Source organism: Rhinatrema bivittatum, chromosome 2, assembly GCF_901001135.1.
Source record: "Rhinatrema bivittatum chromosome 2, aRhiBiv1.1, whole genome shotgun sequence".
NCBI lineage: Eukaryota > Metazoa > Chordata > Amphibia > Gymnophiona > Rhinatrematidae > Rhinatrema > Rhinatrema bivittatum.
Window position 1 is genome coordinate 598,451,766 of NC_042616.1, and position 17,774 is coordinate 598,469,539.

Below are 17,774 nucleotides of genomic sequence, written 5' to 3' on the forward strand. Positions count from 1 at the left end.
GCTCACTATATGATATGTTTAGCTTATTTAGAATGATGGTTGAATGGCCTGGTCATTATCTTGCTTTTATATGGCTGATTCACTTTAGATTGTAGGTTGATTCACCAAACTGGTTCTGGTTTGACCACATGGAGTTAAGCATCTCTTAATCCCTTGGCTAGACCTGAATTCTGAGTGGAAAGGGAGCCATTTAGTTGGCTTATCAGTCATAAATAATATGAAATGTTCACTATTATCACCTATTTTCTCTGTTTTCTGTGCTTGAGTGAAGAGGAGCTGAAGGTTTTTGCTGTTGTGAGGTTGGAGTTATAGCAGGGCTTCATTTAATAAAGGTTTAAAGCAAACCTTCAAAAATAAACTTCTATAAATCACTCTGGTCTTAAAAACTTGGGGTAATATTTTTTGACTTGACACTACTAACAGTCATATTTTGTTTTGTAGCCACAGTATGTGTTATTTTTACCATCTTAAGTACTACCTATATATAAAGTTATGTGGAAATGGATCTTGTAGTCTGGCCTGCAGGTTCAGTGGCAATATTCCACACTATGATGCTGAGGACCTGGGTTCAATTCCCAGGTAAGGTATTCTTCTCCCTAGGCCAGCCAGGGACTCAGGGAAGAGAGTGTCTCCACCATTGTTCAACAGTGACACATAGTAGCCACATTTAAGAAACATGTACTGAATTGCAGAGAGAGAGATGATCTGTGGCTCCTGGCCAAAGATGATCACTGTAATGCTTTGGTTAGGTGAGGGTGGTGAAGCACATTATAAAATAGAGATAAAATCCTAGGTAATTGTGAATAAAGGTTCATGTTGGCATAGCCTAATAGAGGCTCGATCCAGTTTGAGCTAGAGGTCCAAAGGAGCAGGAAGAAACTGGCAGACAAAAAAAAAGAAATGGACCTTGTTCATTCTTGTGTTTCAAGAAGTCTAACAGCTCAGAGTGTAGTCTGGAATGGATTGCATAACTACAATAACTATTAGAAGGTTGCATAACATACACCTGTGAGTCTGTAACCTAATTTCCTCACAAGCACAGAAGGTATTGGATCCAAAAGATCCAAGAGTAACATTGATCAATGGCAAGCATTCAGCACCAAGGAAGTGCGCCTCATTTTCAAACCTGTAAAGAGTCCGCACCAAACATAGGGTAAAGTACCAAAGTCTCTCTACCATTCTCACAATTCTTGGGTGCAAGATTGCTTACCAAGGCTCGTAGCGAGTGTCACAATCTCACTTCAAGGTAAATTCAATCTCCCAAGTTGAGACTCAGTTGCAGCAGTGTCCAGGAGTACAGCCACATTGTACTTCCCCACTAGCCAACCAAGAGGACTTTTCCTTTCCACATTTGGCCTCTACACTCTTTGAGGGAACTGGATTTGAACAATCCTTGAGGGCTGTTAATAGGCATCTCATGGAAGTTAAATTGGCACTGAGCACCTCAGCATTGTCTAGCATCAATGGAAATGAGTTTTGAGACCTTTGCCACAGCACTGAATGCTTCACAACTGAAACTGGTGCCTAGTGCTGAGAATCAGCATTGGCACTGTCTGTGCTGAGTTGAAGCCAAACAACTTCAGAAAGGGAAGGCTCTCCAACTGTCCAACTGTACTTTGTCCCAATGCCCAGGGAACCATTTTGTATTCTTAATGAGGCTACGACTCAAGAGTCAGTACCATCAATTTCATACTTGGTAATTTTGACTTGAGCTATAGAGTCCTGGGATCTGGATTATAGGTCTGAAGAATGATATTCTGAAAAATAGTATTTCCCTTGACCTCTCCTAAGGCCACTTCCCTCAGCAAGTGAAGAGTAGATTTCCCCCCCCCCCCCCCTTCTGAAGCCCAGGACATCATTACTAGACCTTTGTAAACACTTTAGTGCCCCTAAAACATTGGTAGCTGTTCCCATCTACTAACTTCTGCACCAGACTGTAGTAATCAAATCCGCCAAGAAGTCAAAATCTAATATTTTTGTACCCTCATAGCATGATTCCCATATTTTTGGATCTTTATCAGAAAAATGTGTTCAGATCATTATACTTTAGTCCTATGTAGTATCATGTTAGATCTACATGATCAAATACATGCATTTTATTCTGGAATAGGCACAAAAATTCTGAGGTTCTTCCTTAGAAAGAAGCAAGAAGAATTTGATCGCTTGCTGAACACTGGTAAGGAATGTGGAAAGATCTGGTCTGTTCAATCTAGCATGCCTTTAAAATGGCATTGAGAGCTTCTGATATGGCTATTTGCGCCCAAAAGCTTGCATGGTGTAATGAGTTTTCAAATGAGATATTTGTAGTCTGTATTCCTCAGAACAAACTAAGAAATAACACAGACTACTGCTTATGAGAAGCTATGAAATACTATATTTTCTGTATAATATGTGCACAAAACCAAATGCTTATGAGAACGCTTGGGAACAAATAACAAACAAAACAGATTATAATACAATACCCGGAGACTGAGTCCTTTCTCTCTCTGTTCAGCTCTGGGCAGCAGTCTCTCGTCCCATCCCACATTGTATCTGTATATAATGTCCTTGGCTTGCACATGCTCAGAACAATTCTCTTTGTTTATAACTCCTTAAGTTTTGCCAAAGTGACTGATGAGGAAAAACTACCTTCTCTGAAAATGGTGGACTTCTTGGCTTTGTTCACTGCTTCTAATTGCCATATTGTCCAGATATTCTCACATGTGTGACCATTATTTCTGTGCTTTCTTTAAACCTAACCAGCCAGCATATGTATCACTAATGTCATGTTTCAGATAACAAGTAATCACTACTGTTGAATTCTTTTGTAAAGAATCTATACATACTGACTACTTCTTGATAGATTAGTTTTGCCAAAACTAATCTGGGTATATGCCAGGTGTTTTCAGCTTCAACTTTTGCAAAACTTCTTGTGCCGCTCTTCAGAGTCTAGATTTAACTCTTAATCTGCTAGCTGGCTTTATGCTTTTGTCATATCTGTGTGACCCTGAAGCTTGCAGACTTCGTTAGAGGAGAGGAGGAATGGTGGAGGGCCGAAGAGCAGGGGGCCTACCTAACAGCCACAAGTCTATAATTTTGTTAAATATTACTCTGTGTATACACTGACCTTGTACATAATAATGGAATCTAACTTATACTTTCTCTAATATCCTTCTCCATTTCCACCATCTTAACTAATTTCTGTTAATTCTAAGAGGGAAAGGTGGGGGCAGGAGGGGAGATGTTGTGAAGCAAGAACTGTTTTTCAATATGTTTCTCAGTGAACACAAAACTGCATGCAATAACTGTAACTCATAAACAAGTCATAATTATATAACAGTATGTCTCTCTTATAAGGAACAAAATTAACTCTTTGTGTGATACATCCACAAGGCTGTCCCTTACATGCTAATTGCAGGCCTCAATCTTGCAGATGTGATGTGCTTTGAAGAGAACCTTTTTGCAAATAAGGTCAAGGAAGCACTGTATCTTATCAAGGACGCTGTTCTATGCTTCAATAAATTGGTTAGTCTAAAAGGTTCTATCCACCTTTTATCATTTTTGCTACACTAGATTACACAACTGTCTCTCTGGAGATCTGTTCTGTGCTTCATATCCTATGCTATAGGCCCTTTTTGCTGCCATCTCTGAGCCACCCTCCAGAAAGTATCATGGAAGACCACAAGGAAATCTTTTCTGGGGGGAAAATCTATTTCCTCCACCTGCTCATCCCCCATCAGTATCAGAGCTGGAGGCCTCACCCTTGTAATTTCAGAAGCTCAAAACACCTTACAGTAACCCAGTCTAAACTAGGGACAGGTTTTTGACTGGATGCAAAGATCATAGAATTCCATTCTCTGTACAAGTCAATCTCCCTGTAAATATGGCTAAAGTTTTACCCCCCATAATCTTGGACAGCTGGTTTCTCTGGATTTTAAAGCACTAGATTTTACCAACCACATAATCTCCTAAGGGATTATTTTATTCCTTTTCTCACCAAAAGTTGCTGTAAATGGGATTTTCCTGCTTGTAAACCAAAGTGGTTGAGCCAGGCCCACCTCAGGAAAATGGATGGAAATTTTGCTCCAAATATTTCCTTGTCCCAAAGAGAATTAGAGAATACTATCTTGCCTCGACAATCTGCTACATTTTTTTAAGAGTGTAAATAAACGTGGATAAAGATTTCTCACAGGAAAAGCAAGAAAGTAGTCCTCACATATGGGTGACATCACAAAATGGAACCCAATCACGGAACACTTTTGTCAAAGTTTCTAGATCTTTGACTGGCACCTCCTGGGCATGCCCAGCATGGCACTAACCCCGCAGCCAGCAGGGGTCCCCCTTAGTCTTCTTTTTTCCGCTCAGCATTAGCCACGCGGTTAAGGAGCTCTGCAGAAATTCCTGACAGGAATTTTCCTTACAGAATTGCTGAAAACTTTCTTACCCCATAGGGGGCCCTCCTTCAACTTTTTCAAGCCGCGGTACTCCGGTAAGTTTTTTCCTGTTTTCGGTCAAGTTTGGCCCTCGCGGCCTACTGGCCATCGACCGTACTGCGGCTCAAATTTTTCAACGTCATGGCGTCGGGGTTCCGTCAGTGCCCAGACTGTAGCCGCACCATGTCCATAACAGACCCTCATAAGGTCTGTGTAATGTGTCTTGGATGCGAGCACGATGTCCTGACCTGCACCAAATGTGCCTAATGACACCAAAGGGTCGCAAGGCCAGAATGGAGAAGATGGAACTTCTCTTCCATGCTCAAACCCCGACGCCGTCGATTGCATCGACGTCGTCTGAACCGGCACCATCCACTTTGCACCAGTATCAACCACCGGCCGGTGACCGTCCAGCGTCAACGACTTCTCGGCCTTCAACTACCTCTACTCCCCCTCAGGACCAAGGGGATTGTAGAGAAACATCGCCATCGGAAGTCTCGGACCATCGAGGGAGCGAAATCATCGACTTCACCATCGTCTGAGCCGCTGTTGAAAAAACCCCATCCACAAAAGGCACCGACCTTTTCTGCGACCGGGTCACTGAGGCAACCCTCACCCGGATGGGTATTGGGAGCCGCGACTCCGCCTTTAACGGTGGTCCCTCCGGCTATGCCTCTGCCTCCTCCTCACCTTCCGGAGCCGGGGCTGATTGCTCTAGGTCTCCGTGAAGAACTGGACCGAATGGTTCAGGAGGCCATCAACAAGGCGATGCATCAACTCCAAGTTCCTCCGATACCGGTCCGATCATGGAACCAACTACCGACCCGATTCCGGCAGCGTTAGCACCGCTGCTCTCGAAGATGGAAGCGCTTATTGCCGCTTTTCCACCAATGGATCCCGGGTCATCGATGGCTCCGGTGTCCTCTCCGCTTACTTTGTCATCGGGAGGAGAAACACCGTTCCGCATCCCTCCATCGGGGGTCCTACCGATGCCTCAGCCATCTATGCCGATGCGTCCAGCGCCACCGATCCATCCATCAGTGCCACCGATCCATCCATCAGTGCCACCGATCCACCCATCGATGCCCTCAATGCCTGCACCGGTGCCTTCGATGCCTTCATTGGTCCCTCCAGTTCTTCCTTTGATTCCTTCAGAGCCTAGACCTGGGCCTTCAGGAATTCCACCGCCTCGTCCCCCATTGGTTCCTAGAGGGGCAGGTGCTGATCCCTATGATACCTGGACTGATGATTCTTCACCAGACACCGATGACTTGCCTTCACCACCTTCTCCTACTGAAAGCAGGAAGCGTTCTCCGGAGGACCTTTCCTTCATAAATTTTGTGAAGGAGATTTCTGAGTTGGTTCCCTTCCAATTACAGACCGAACAAGATGATAGGCATCAAATGATGGAGCTGTTGCAATTCCTGGATGCTCCCAAGGAAATAACCTCCATCCCTATTCACCAGGTTCTTCTGGATCTCCTCAAAAAGAACTGGGAACACCCTGGCTCTGTTACTCCAGTCAACAGGAAGGCTGACACCACTTATTTTGTACAGTCAGCACCAGGTTTTCAAAAACCTCAGTTGGATCACCAATCTGTGGTTGTAGAATCGGCCCAAAAGAGGGCAAGGAGATCAAAACCCCACTCTTCTTTCCCCCAGGCAAGGATCAGAAATTTATAGATGCCATTGGTGTCTTCCAGGGCTCAATGCTCATCTCCTGAATCGCCTCTTATCAGCTCTATATGACCCAAAACAACAGGGTCTTATTAAAGCAGATACAAGAATTGACAGACTCCCTGCCTCAACAATTCCAAGAACAACTTCAAACCCTAGTGAACAAGGGCTTTGAGGCAGGCAAGCATGAGATAAAATCATCTTACGATATCTTTGACACTGCTACCCAGGGTATCTGCAGCTGCTATTTCGGCAAGAAGATGGGACTGGCTCAAGTCTTCAGACCTTCGCCCTGAAGTACAGGACAGATTGCCCGACCTGCCCTGTGTAGGAGACAATCTGTTTGGCGAGCAGATTTCTGGTAGGCCCCAAGCACTGTCAGTACCAAGTGCTTCCATTCGGCCTGGCATCTGCACTACGATTCTTCACAAAATGCCTCGTAGTAGTTGCAGCCTTCCTCAGGACTCAAGGTGTTCACGTCTACCCCTATCTAGACTATTGGTTGATCAGGGCTCCCACTCATCAAACTGCTCTGTCGTCCCTACATCTTACCTTCCACACTCTGATTTCACTAGGATTTCTCATCAACTACGACAAATCCTTTTTAGTTCCATCTCAAACTTCATCATTCATAGGGGTAGACTTGGACACCTTGCAGGCAAAAGCTTTTCTGCCTCGTCAGCGAGCTCTCACTCACGTCTCTCTCGCACACCTGCTGCAGTCTTAGCACCGCACAACTGCATGCCACTTCCTCATCCTGCTGGGACACATGGCGTCCCATCAGGTTCCCCAATGGCCCGCTTGGCCATGAGTCATGCAGTGGACTCTAAGATCACAATGGACTCAATCCATTCAGCCCCTGTCGACCATTGTCCATGTCACCGACTCACTCCGTCAATCTCTAGCCTGGTAGAAAAATCAGATCAATCTCCTCCAAGGCTTGCCCTTCCAGGCTCCAGATCCTCAAATAATTCTTAGACCCATGCTTCCAACCTCTGCTGGGGAGCCCATGTGGCCGAACTGCAGACACACGGATCTTGATCTCCAGAGGAAGCCAAACACCAAATCAATTCCCTGGAGCTTCGAGCAATCAGATATGCTCTCAGGGTACTTCAGGATCGCCTGTCCAATCAAGTCATCCTGATTGACTGACAACCAGGTGGCCATGTGGTACATAAACAAACAGGGAGGGATGGGCTCCTACCTTCTGTGTCAGGAAGCTGCGCAGATATGGGCGGAGGCCCTCTCCCATTTGATGTACCTCAGGACCACCTACTTGCCGGAAGTGGACAATGTGTTGGCAGACAAGCTGAGTCACACCTTTCAGCCGCACGAGTGGTCTCTCAACCCCTCAGTGGCGGACTCGATCTTCCAACAATGGGGTTACCCTCATACAGATCTCTTTGCGTCGCTTCAAAACCACAAAGTAGAGAACTTTTGCTCTCTCACTCGCAGCCAACACTATCAGCCACGAGATGCGTTCTCCCTCTCATGGGCGACCGATTCATATGCATTCCCTCCACTTCCACTTCTCTCAAAGACTCTCATGAAGTTACGTCAGGACAAGGGAACCATGATTCTGATAGCACCTCACTGGCCATGCCAAATGTGGTTTCCAATACTTCAAGATCTCTCCATTCGCAGGCACATTCCTTGGGAAAGGACCCGCTTCTGATCACTGAAAATGACGGGTGCCTACGCCACCCGAATCTTCAAGCCTGGATGTTGAAAGGTTAATTCTTCAGCCACTTAACCTTTTGGAACCGGTTTCCCGTGTCCTGATTGCTTCCCGGAAGCCTTCCACGAGAAAATCCTACCCTTACAAATGGAACAGGTTTAAGTCGTGGTGCTCTTCTCAATCCCTTGACCCCTTTACCTGTCCTACCACAAAGTTTCTAGACTATCTCTGGCACTTGTCAGAATCCAGTCTAAAAACTTCCTCCATCAGAATGCATGTCAGTGCGGTAGCCGCCTTCCATAAAGGTATCAGGGACATTCCTATTTCAGTACAGCCCCTTGTAACACGTTTTCTGAAGGGCTTGCTTCACCTTAAGCCTCCGCTGCGTCCTCCGGCCCCTTCTTGGGACATCAACCTGGTTTTGGATCGGCTCATGAAACCACCATTCGAGCCTCTCCAATCCTGTGATCATCGCTATCTCAAATGGAAAGTGATTTTCCTTTTGGCAATCACTTCGGCTCGCAGAGTTAGTTACAGGCGCTAGTCACCTATCCGCCTTACACTAAACTTCTGCAGGACCGGGCAGTACTCCACACTCACCCTAAGTTCTTACCTAAGGTAGTATCGGAGTTTCATCTCAATCAATCCATTATACTACCTACCTTTTTTCCCAGGCCCCATTCCAATCCAGGAGAACAGGCTCTGCATACCCTTGACTGTAAATGGGTTCTAGTGTTCTACCTAGACCGTACAGCTGCCCACAGGAAGAGCACTCAATTGTTTGTCTCTTTCCACTCCATCAAATTGGGACAGCCTGTGGGTAAGCAAACTCTCTCCTCCTGGTTAGCGGACTACATATCCTTTTGCAATCAGCAAGCGGGCATTCCACTTCAAGACCGTATTAAAGCACACTCTGTGAGGGCCATGGCGACTTCAGTAGCACACCTACGCTCTGTGCCACTTCCTGACATTTGCAGGGCTGCCACCTGGAGTTCTCTCCATACCTTTACAGCCCATTATTGCTTAGACAAAGCCGGAAGATAAGATTCCATCTTTGGCCAGTCTGTCTTGCACAACCTATTTACAACTTGACGTAGCAACACCATTCCGCCTGCCCGTTAGGGTTCAGGATGTCCTCCGCCAAATTCCACCCTAGTCCTAGTGCCTTTGCACACCTGGGTACATTTGGTGCATACTCGGACATCCTCAGCTCGGTACTCACCCATATGTGAGGACTACCATCCTGCTTGTCCTGTGAGAAAGCAAATGTTGCTTACTTGTAACAGGCGTTCTCATAGGACAGTAGGATGTTAGTCCTCACGAAACCCACCCGCCTCCCCGCGGTGTTGGGTTCGTTATGTTTATTTTATTTTTTGGCACTTCCTGTAGCTTTTAAACAAGACTGAAGGGGGGACTCTTGCTGGCTGCAGGGTTAGTGCCATGCTGGGCATGCCCAGTAGGTGCCAGTCAAAGTTCTAGAAACTTTGACAAAAGTGTTCCGTGATTGGACTCCATCCTGTGATGTCACCCATATGTGAGGACTAACATCCTGCTGCCCTGTGAGAACACCTATTACAGGTAAGCAACATTTGCTGAGCCAGTTGATATAGTGTATATGGATTTCCAGACAACATTTGACAAAGTCCCTTATGAGAGACCTCTTAGGAAATTAAAAAGTCATGGGATAAGGGGCAGTTTCCTATTGTAGACCGGGAACCGGTTAAAAGATGAAAAACAGAGAGTAGGGCCAAATGCTAAACTTTTTCAATGGGACCACTATTTTTTAATATATTTATAAACCTGAAAATGGGAAGAGGGAATGAGGAGATCAAATTTGCTGATGACACAAAATTATTCAAAGTTGTTAAATCACAAGAAGATTGTGAGAAATTGCAAGACCACCTTGCAAAACTGGGAGACTGGGTATGCAGATAGAAATTACATTTAATGTGGACAAATGCAAAATCATGCATTTAGGGAAGAGTAACCCAAATTATAGCTAGACAATGCAAGGTTCCACATGAGAAGTCACCAATCAGGAAAAGGATCTAGGCGTCATTGTTGATAATACATCTCAATCTTCTGCTCAGTGTGCAGCAGCAGACAAGAAGCAAATAGAATGCCAGGAATTAAGAAAGGTATGGAGAGTTAAAACAGAGAATATCATAATGCCTCTGTATCGCTCTTTGGCGCGACATCATCTTGAGTATTGTGTTCAGTTCTGGTCACCACATCTCAAAAAAGATATAGCAGAATTTAAAAAAAAAAAAAAAAAAAGTATAGAAAAGGGCAACCAAAATGATAAAGGGGATGGAACAATTCCTCTATGAGAAACGACTAAAGAGTTAGGCCACTTCAGCTTGGAGAAGAAACTGAGGGGAGATACAATAGAGGTCTATAAAATGAGTGGAGTGGAACAAGTAAACATTAATCTGTTTACTCTTTGAAAGAGTACAAAGGCTAGGCAACACATAATGAAGTTGCTTAGTAATTCTTTTAAATCTAATTAGAGAATATTTTTTTACTCGAGGCAGAGGATGTGGTGAAAGCTATTTAGTGTAGCTGCATTTCTCCTAGGATAAGCAGAATGGTAGTCCTCAAAGATGGGTGACATCAGATGGAACCCAGCATGGAAAACCTTTATCAGTTTCTAGAACTTTGACTGGCATTCTGAGCAAGGCCAGCATGCCACTATCCGCACGGCCACGCAGGGTCCCCCTTCAGTCTTTTTCCACGGTGTTAGTTGTCATGCGGTTTGGAGCTCTGCTCTTACTGGAATTTTTTTTTCAAATTTTCCCATTTTTCAACGTCAGGTCCCCCTTCTCCGGTCGTTGTATCTACTACGGCGTGGTAGGTTTATTTTTACCTTCTTTGCGGTCAATTCCCTGCGTGTCGCTGCTTGCCGACTGTTTTTCATGGCATCCAGTTTTTGGCAATGCCCACGGACCATATCTATTACTGATCCACACAAGGTTTGCATCCTCTGCCTGGGGTCGTCGTCCGACATTTGAGGGTGTCAGCTGTGTGATCAGATGACCCCTCCAAGGGCCATCATGCTCGGCTGGATAAGATGGAGAAACTCTTCGGTTCTGAAAAGTCTACTCCATCCATGTCAGCATTGGAGACGTCGATGCCTAGGGGCCGAGGTAAACCGCTTAATACCCTGTCCCTATCCATACCCCCGGCAGGTACATCCAGGGAAAGAGTGGCTGGCGATAGGCCATCTCCGCTGTTGATGCTCTCAGACATCGGGATCTTCAGCTTCCTCTGCACCAGGGAAAGACCAGACTGGGAATCGCGAGAAATCCTGCTAGCACCGTCACCGGTCGGTGCACAGCTCCAGAACCGGTGCAGTACCACCAGCTGCCGTGCCACCACCGAAGCGACCCTGTGGTGAGGAGGCCTCATCCTCTGACAGACCCAGGAGACCCAGGCATTCCCCACTGATATCTGTGCCAGGACTGACGGAGGGCAAGCATTGCTTTGTCCTCCGTCAGTCCTAGCTTCACTGGACTTCCAGGAGGAGTTAGACCGCAAGGTACACAGTGTGGTTCTCCAAGCCCCCAGCACTGGCTCCCATACCAGTGCTGGAGCTTGCGCCATCTCTGGCGCCCCTGCTAGAGTGTCTGGACATCATTCTTGGTGTCCTTCCAACGCAGCTGGTGCCCAGGGAGTCCTCTGTTCCCCAACAGCCACTGATGCCCCCCTCCAGAGTGATACCCATTATTGGATCCTCCAAAGAGGAAGATTTGCTGTGGCCACTGGCACTGTCTGCTCCATTGGTCCCGTGACCAGAGTTCCCCGAGCCCATGCCTGAGCCATCGGGAACCTAGTTACCATCGGTGCCTTGCTGCCCTTGATGCCAACAGTGCCCAGACTAAGGAGCTTGGACAGGGCCCACCCAAGCAGGCCCCCCAGGGTCCTTAGTGAGGAGGAGGGCCCATATGACCTCTGGGGAAATGATACCTCGGAGTCTTCTGAGGAGTCTGGTGACCTTCGCTGCCAGACGAAAGGTGTAGGTCTCCCCCAGAAGTCCTCTCCTTTGCTGGTTTCGTCTGAACCATGGCTGAAGCCACCCCCCTTCCAGCTCCTCACAGAGGAGGATGCTCGATATAAGATACTGGAAATTCTCCAGTTTGTCGATGCCCCAAAGGAGATAGTGGCTGACCCAGTCCATGATATCTTTAAGGAACTTCTTCTCAGGATTTGGGAACATCTGGTATCTGTTCCTCTGGTAAACATCTGGTAAACATCTCCTCAAACAAAGAAAACTTCCCCCCTCCATCTCCACACAACACCCACATCACCCATACTCATGTCAGAGACCTTGGGGTAATTCTAGATAATCGACTAAACCTAAAGAAAATGGTCAACACCACATCCAAAGAATGCTTCTACAGGCTATAGGTACTAAAACGTCTCAAACCACTCCTATTTTTCTATGACTTCAGGACAGTCCTCCAAGCATTGCTATTCGCTAAGATTGACTACTGCAGCGCCCTCTTCCTAGGCCTCCCCAAATCTGCCACCAAACCACTGCAGATGATACAAAATGCCGCAGCAAGATTGCTGACCAACACCAGCTGTTGTGAACACATTTCTCCCATTCTCAGAAACCTACATTGGTTACCAGTGCATTTCAGAATATTATACAAATCAATTACCCTAATTCACAAATTCATCCACCATCAACTTCAACTCGACCTTGAATTCCCATTCAATCTACACTCCTCCAACAGACCAACTAGAGATATTCACAAAGGAACTCTGAAATTTCCCCCGACTAAAGCCACACGCCTCTCCTCGACCAAAGACCGAGCGTTTTCGTTCGCAGGCCCATCTATCTGGAATAATATCCCTTCAGACCTCAGATTGGAACCCTGCCTTCTAACTTTTAGAAAAAAACTCAAGACATGGCTCTTTCACCAAGCCTTCGGGGATCCCCCAGTCAATCATTAGTAGCCCTTCTTACTTGGACTTGGACGATGACCTTTGGATCTTCGTGAACGATGGACTATGGCACTTCGAGGTTAAAGCACCTTAAGCTTTAACCCGTATCCTCTATTGTATTTCTTAATTATTCCTCCTTTACTTCCTTCCAGTTACATAAGCTTCAAAGTTCTTTCTCCGTGTTGAATGTAACTTTGCCTTACTCACTTCTTTTATTTAATGTTCTTTAGTTACGCTATAGTTATACCCTTGTTAAATGTAAACCGATCCGATATGGTTATTACTATGAAGGTCGGTATAAAAAAGTGTTAAATAAATAAATAAACAGGAAGGCAAATGCCATCTATTTGGTCCAACAGGTGTTGGGATTTTAGAGGCGCCACCTCCCTCATCAATCGGTGCTGTTTGCTGTAAAAAAAAAAAAAAGCCAAGCGCTCCTGCACCCATGCCTCCACCCCTCCGAACCGGGATCACAGGGCGCTGGATGCCCTAGGTAGAAAGGTATTTCAGAGCGCTATGCTCATCGCCTGCATCGCCTCCTACCAATTGTATATGACCCAATACAAATCGAACCTGTGGAAGCAGGTTCGAACTCTCAGAACGCCTGCCACAGTAGCAGCAAGATGTCTTCTCTACGGTGGTACAGCCAAGGTCTGGAAGCGGGAAAACACGAGATGAGGTCCACGTACGATGTTTTTGAGACAGCGGCGAGAGTAGCTGCAGTGGGCATTGGCACCTGCATGATGGCTTGTCTCCGCGCCTTGGACCTCCAGCCAGAGGTCCGGGTGAAGCTGGCTGATCTGCCCTGCATAGGAGAGAATCTTCTCGGTGAGAAGATCAGGGATGCAGTAGCCCAATTGAAAGACCACCATGAGACTCTTCAACAGTATCAGCTAGTGCTTCCGATCCGCCATCCTCCGTCAGGAAGTCTTCGCGACAAGTTTCGAGGAAATCCTACCGTCAAAGGAAATTACCCTCCCACCTCCCGGGCACATACACACCGCACTGGTTCCAGGGGTCGTTTGCGCCAACAATGGACCCCCAGGTCTCAGCCAGCACCCCGCAGAGCCCGCCACAGGGTTTTGACTGGGGGTGAGGAAGCGTGAGCCAGCCCGCCATACCCCCGGCAATCTGCTCTCCAGTTGGATGCAGGCTACTTTGCTTCACACACCACTGGACACTTGTTATGTCGGACTTGTGGGTTCTCACAATTATCTGCCAGGAGTATTGGCTGAATTTCAGGGATGTCCCTGTGGATTTTCCCCCATGTCTGTCGTGGAGTTCATCCGCTCCACAGGAAATACTTTTCAGAGCTCTCCACTCTTCTAATGGCCGGAGCGATAGAACCCATTCCCCTCAGCCAACAGGGCCAGGGTTTCTATTCAAAGTATATCCTGATTCCAAAGAGGGTATGCCCCTTTCTTGATCTCAGAGCCTTGAACAAATTCCTTCAGGGGGAAAAGGTCAAAATGGACTTCTGGACACCCTGATTCCACTCTTCAGAAGAGGAGACTGGCTCTTCTCCCTCGACCTGAAAGATGTCTACACCCACATTGCAATCTTCCGAAGTCACAGGAAGTATCTTCGCTTTGTGATTGGAGAAGCTCACTACCAATATTAAGTACAGCCATTTGGCCTGGCCTTAGCCCCTCAGATCTTCACCAAGTGCCTAGCAGCGGTGGGGGTGCACCTCAGACATCAGGGGGTACATGTGTTCCCCTACTTGGACGACTGGCTGGTCAAAAGTGACTCCAGCAGGGAGCGCTGCACTCTTAAGTCTGATCATGTGAGTGCTGTGAACTCTGGGGTTTGTCATCAATTACCCATAGTTCCCCCTTTGCCTGTCACCCCACCTGGACTTCATAGGAGCCAGACTGGACATGGTTCAGGCCAAAGCGTTTCTGCCCCTCGATCGGGCACTTGCCCTGTCATCGCTGGCAAGCTTGGTCCGCAGCCATTGACAGGTTCCTGCTCGTCTGCTGCTTCGTCTTTTGGGCCACATGACTGCCTTTGTCCATGTCTTTCCGTTGGCCCACTTCTGCATGCGCAGAGCACAGTGGTCCTTATGGTCGCAATGACAACAGGCATCCCAGGACCTTGAGGCATATGTCTCACATCACGCCACCTCTGTAGGTTTCCCTGTCCTGGTGGAAGAATCTCTCCAATCTGGAGCAGGGAACCCTTTTTCAGGCTGCCCTGCCTCAGTTAGTACTTACCACTGATACCTACCCCCACGGTAGGGGGGGCCCATGTGGACAACCTCCAGAAGCAGGGTCGGTGGATGGCTCAGGAATCTCTATGCCAGATAAACGTCCTGGAGTTTTGGGCGATTCGCTACACTATTTGGGCGTTTTGAGACCACTTGTCCCACATGGTAGTCCTGATTTGGACAGACAATTAGGTAGCAATGTGGTACATCAACAATCAGGGAGGCACGGGATCATTCCTCCTATGTCAGGAGGCGTTACAGATTTGGTTCTGTGCTCTGTCACAAGGCATGTCCCTGAGAACGATATATGTAGCTGAAGCAATGAATGTGGTGGTGGACCGCTTGAGCCATACGTTTCAGTCACATGAATAGTCACTAAATCCAGCAGGGCAGGCCAGATTTTCAGCGAGTGGGGAACACCAGATGTGAATCTCTTTGCCTCCCCATGCAACTGCAAGGTGAGCAACTTCTGCTCCCTTTTCAGGACAGATGGAATTCCAGCCTCAGACACCTTTGTCCAGAATTGGGGTACAGGTATCCTGTATGCGTATCATCCTCTTTCGCTGGTCATGAAGACTCTCCTGAAGCACCAGCAGGACCGGGGGACCATGATTCTCGTGACCCTCTACTGGCCCAGACAAGTCTGGTTCCCACTTCTTTGGGACCTGTCGATTTGAAAACCTATCAGTCTGAGGACTGCGCCTGATCTGATAATGCAGGATCAGAGGAAACTGTGCCATCCAAACCTCCGAGCGTTAGCCTTAACAGCCTGGATGTTGAGCACCTAGTCCTGCAGCCCCTTGCCTTATCTGACCACACATGTCTCAGGTAGCTTCCATGAAGCCTTCCACCAAGAAGTGGAAGAGGTTTTCCATCTGGTCTGAGGGTCATGGCTTAGATCCATTTACCTGCCCCACTCCGAAGTTGTTGGACTATATGTGGCACCTCTACAGGCTGGGCTGAAAAACCACCTCGGTCAGGGTTCAGTTGAGCGCCTTCAACGCTTACCAACAGGGTGGTGTTGGCACGCCCATCTCTGTGCAGCCCATAGTGGGACGCTTTATGCGGGGCCTGCTTCAACTGAAGCCCCCACTCCAACCTCCTGTTGGGCCTGGCATCCCAACGTTGTGTTAGCACGGCTCATACGACCTCCTTTTGAGCCTTTGCGCTCCTATGATCTGAAATTCCTCACCTGGAAGTTTCTATTCCTGGTGGCGATCACTTCGGCTCATAAAGTTAGTAAACTTAAGGCCTTGGTTACATACCCACCCTACGCAAAAGTCTTCCATGATAGGGTGGTCCTATGTATGCATCCCAAATTCCTGCCTAAGGTGGTGACTGATTTTCACTTCAATTAGCCTATTGTTCTGCCCACCTTTTTTCTGAGGCCCTATTCACATCAGGGCGAATGGGCTGTCCACACGTTTGATTGCAAGAGGGCCTTAGCCTTCTATTTAAAATGCACAGCAGGCCACAGGTAATCCACACAGCTCTTCATATCTTTCAACAATAGGTTGGGAGTTGTGGTGGGTAAACAAATCCTGTCCAATTGACTAGCAGATTCTCTTTCTGCTATGCACAAGTGGGCCTTCAGCTGGGAGGCCAAGTCGAAGCTCACTCTGTGAAGGCTATGCTGGCATCAGTAGCCCACTTAAGGGCTGTTCTCGTCGCCGACATCTGCAGGGCTGAGACTTGGAGTTCTCTACACACGTTCGCTTGGTCGAGGAGGGTTGGCAAGACAGTAGCTTCAGCCAATCTGTCCTTCACAACCTCTTCCAGTTTTATAGTTTATAGTTTGTTTTTCTAAACCATCACATCAGCCGGAGCCTTCACAATGGTGTACAATAATAATTTTAAACCCAACTCTCCCTACCTAGGGCCCATTGTTCAGGCTGTCTCCCTTAGTTACCAACAGCTCCCTTACAGATCGATACTGTAACGTGCGGTTGAAGATTTCCCGTCCGTAACACGCTGTGGGCGCACAATTCGGACGCGTAAGGCGATCCTGCGATACAGTCTCCAGTTTCACGCGTCCTTAGCGCTTCTTAAAACAGACACATAACCCTTTCCGCACCCAGCATGTTTATGATATGTAAATGAACAAATTAGCTGTTTAATGAAGGAATTAGCTATTCCCCTCCGATACTGTGACGTGTGCTCAGATTATCTCCTTAGTAACCCGCTATTTTGCCGCGGCCTTAACGTGTTAGTTTACCGCCTACCCTCTACTAGGTGTTAGTGTGGTGTTCGAACAGCTACATAGCGGAATGTACCATGGACACCTCTATATATATATATATATATATATATATATATATATATATATATATTTGCAGCGTAAAGTGTAAAAAAAAACAAAAATATGTATAAATACCTGTCACTTTCCGAATCCCCCAGGCGGGCGGGTGGGCGCGTGTTGGGTCCAGGCGGGCGGGTGGGCGCCCGTTCATCCAGGCGGCGGGGGCGGGTGGGCGCGCGTTCGATCAAGGCGGCGGAGGGAGCCGGCGGGCGGGTGGGCGCGCGTTCGAACAAGGTGGCGGTGTGGGCCGGCGGGTGGGCACGTGTTCGATCCAGGCCGCGGGCGGGTGGGCGCCCGTTCATCCAGGTGGGGGCGGGTGGGCGCACGTTGGTTTCAGGCGGGCGGCGGCGGGAGCCGGCGGGCGGGTGGGCGCGCGTTCGAACAAGGCGGCGGTGTCGGCCGGCGGGCGGGTGGGCGCGTGTTCGATCCAGGCCAGGGGCGGGTGGGCGCCCGTTCATCCAGGCGGCAGGAGCCGGGGGGCGGGTGGGCGCATATTGGTTTCAGGCGGGGGGCGGCGGGAGCCGGCGGGCGGGTGGGCGCGTGTTCGATC

At 47.8% G+C, this 17,774-nt stretch overlaps 1 protein-coding gene across 7 annotated transcripts in view; it reads left to right on the forward strand.

Moving 5' to 3' along the window:
• The window catches only part of RBBP8 (RB binding protein 8, endonuclease), a 379,857-nt gene that overhangs the window by 267,109 nt on the left and 94,974 nt on the right, over window positions 1-17,774 (forward strand). The gene's annotated exons all lie outside the window — the stretch shown is intronic.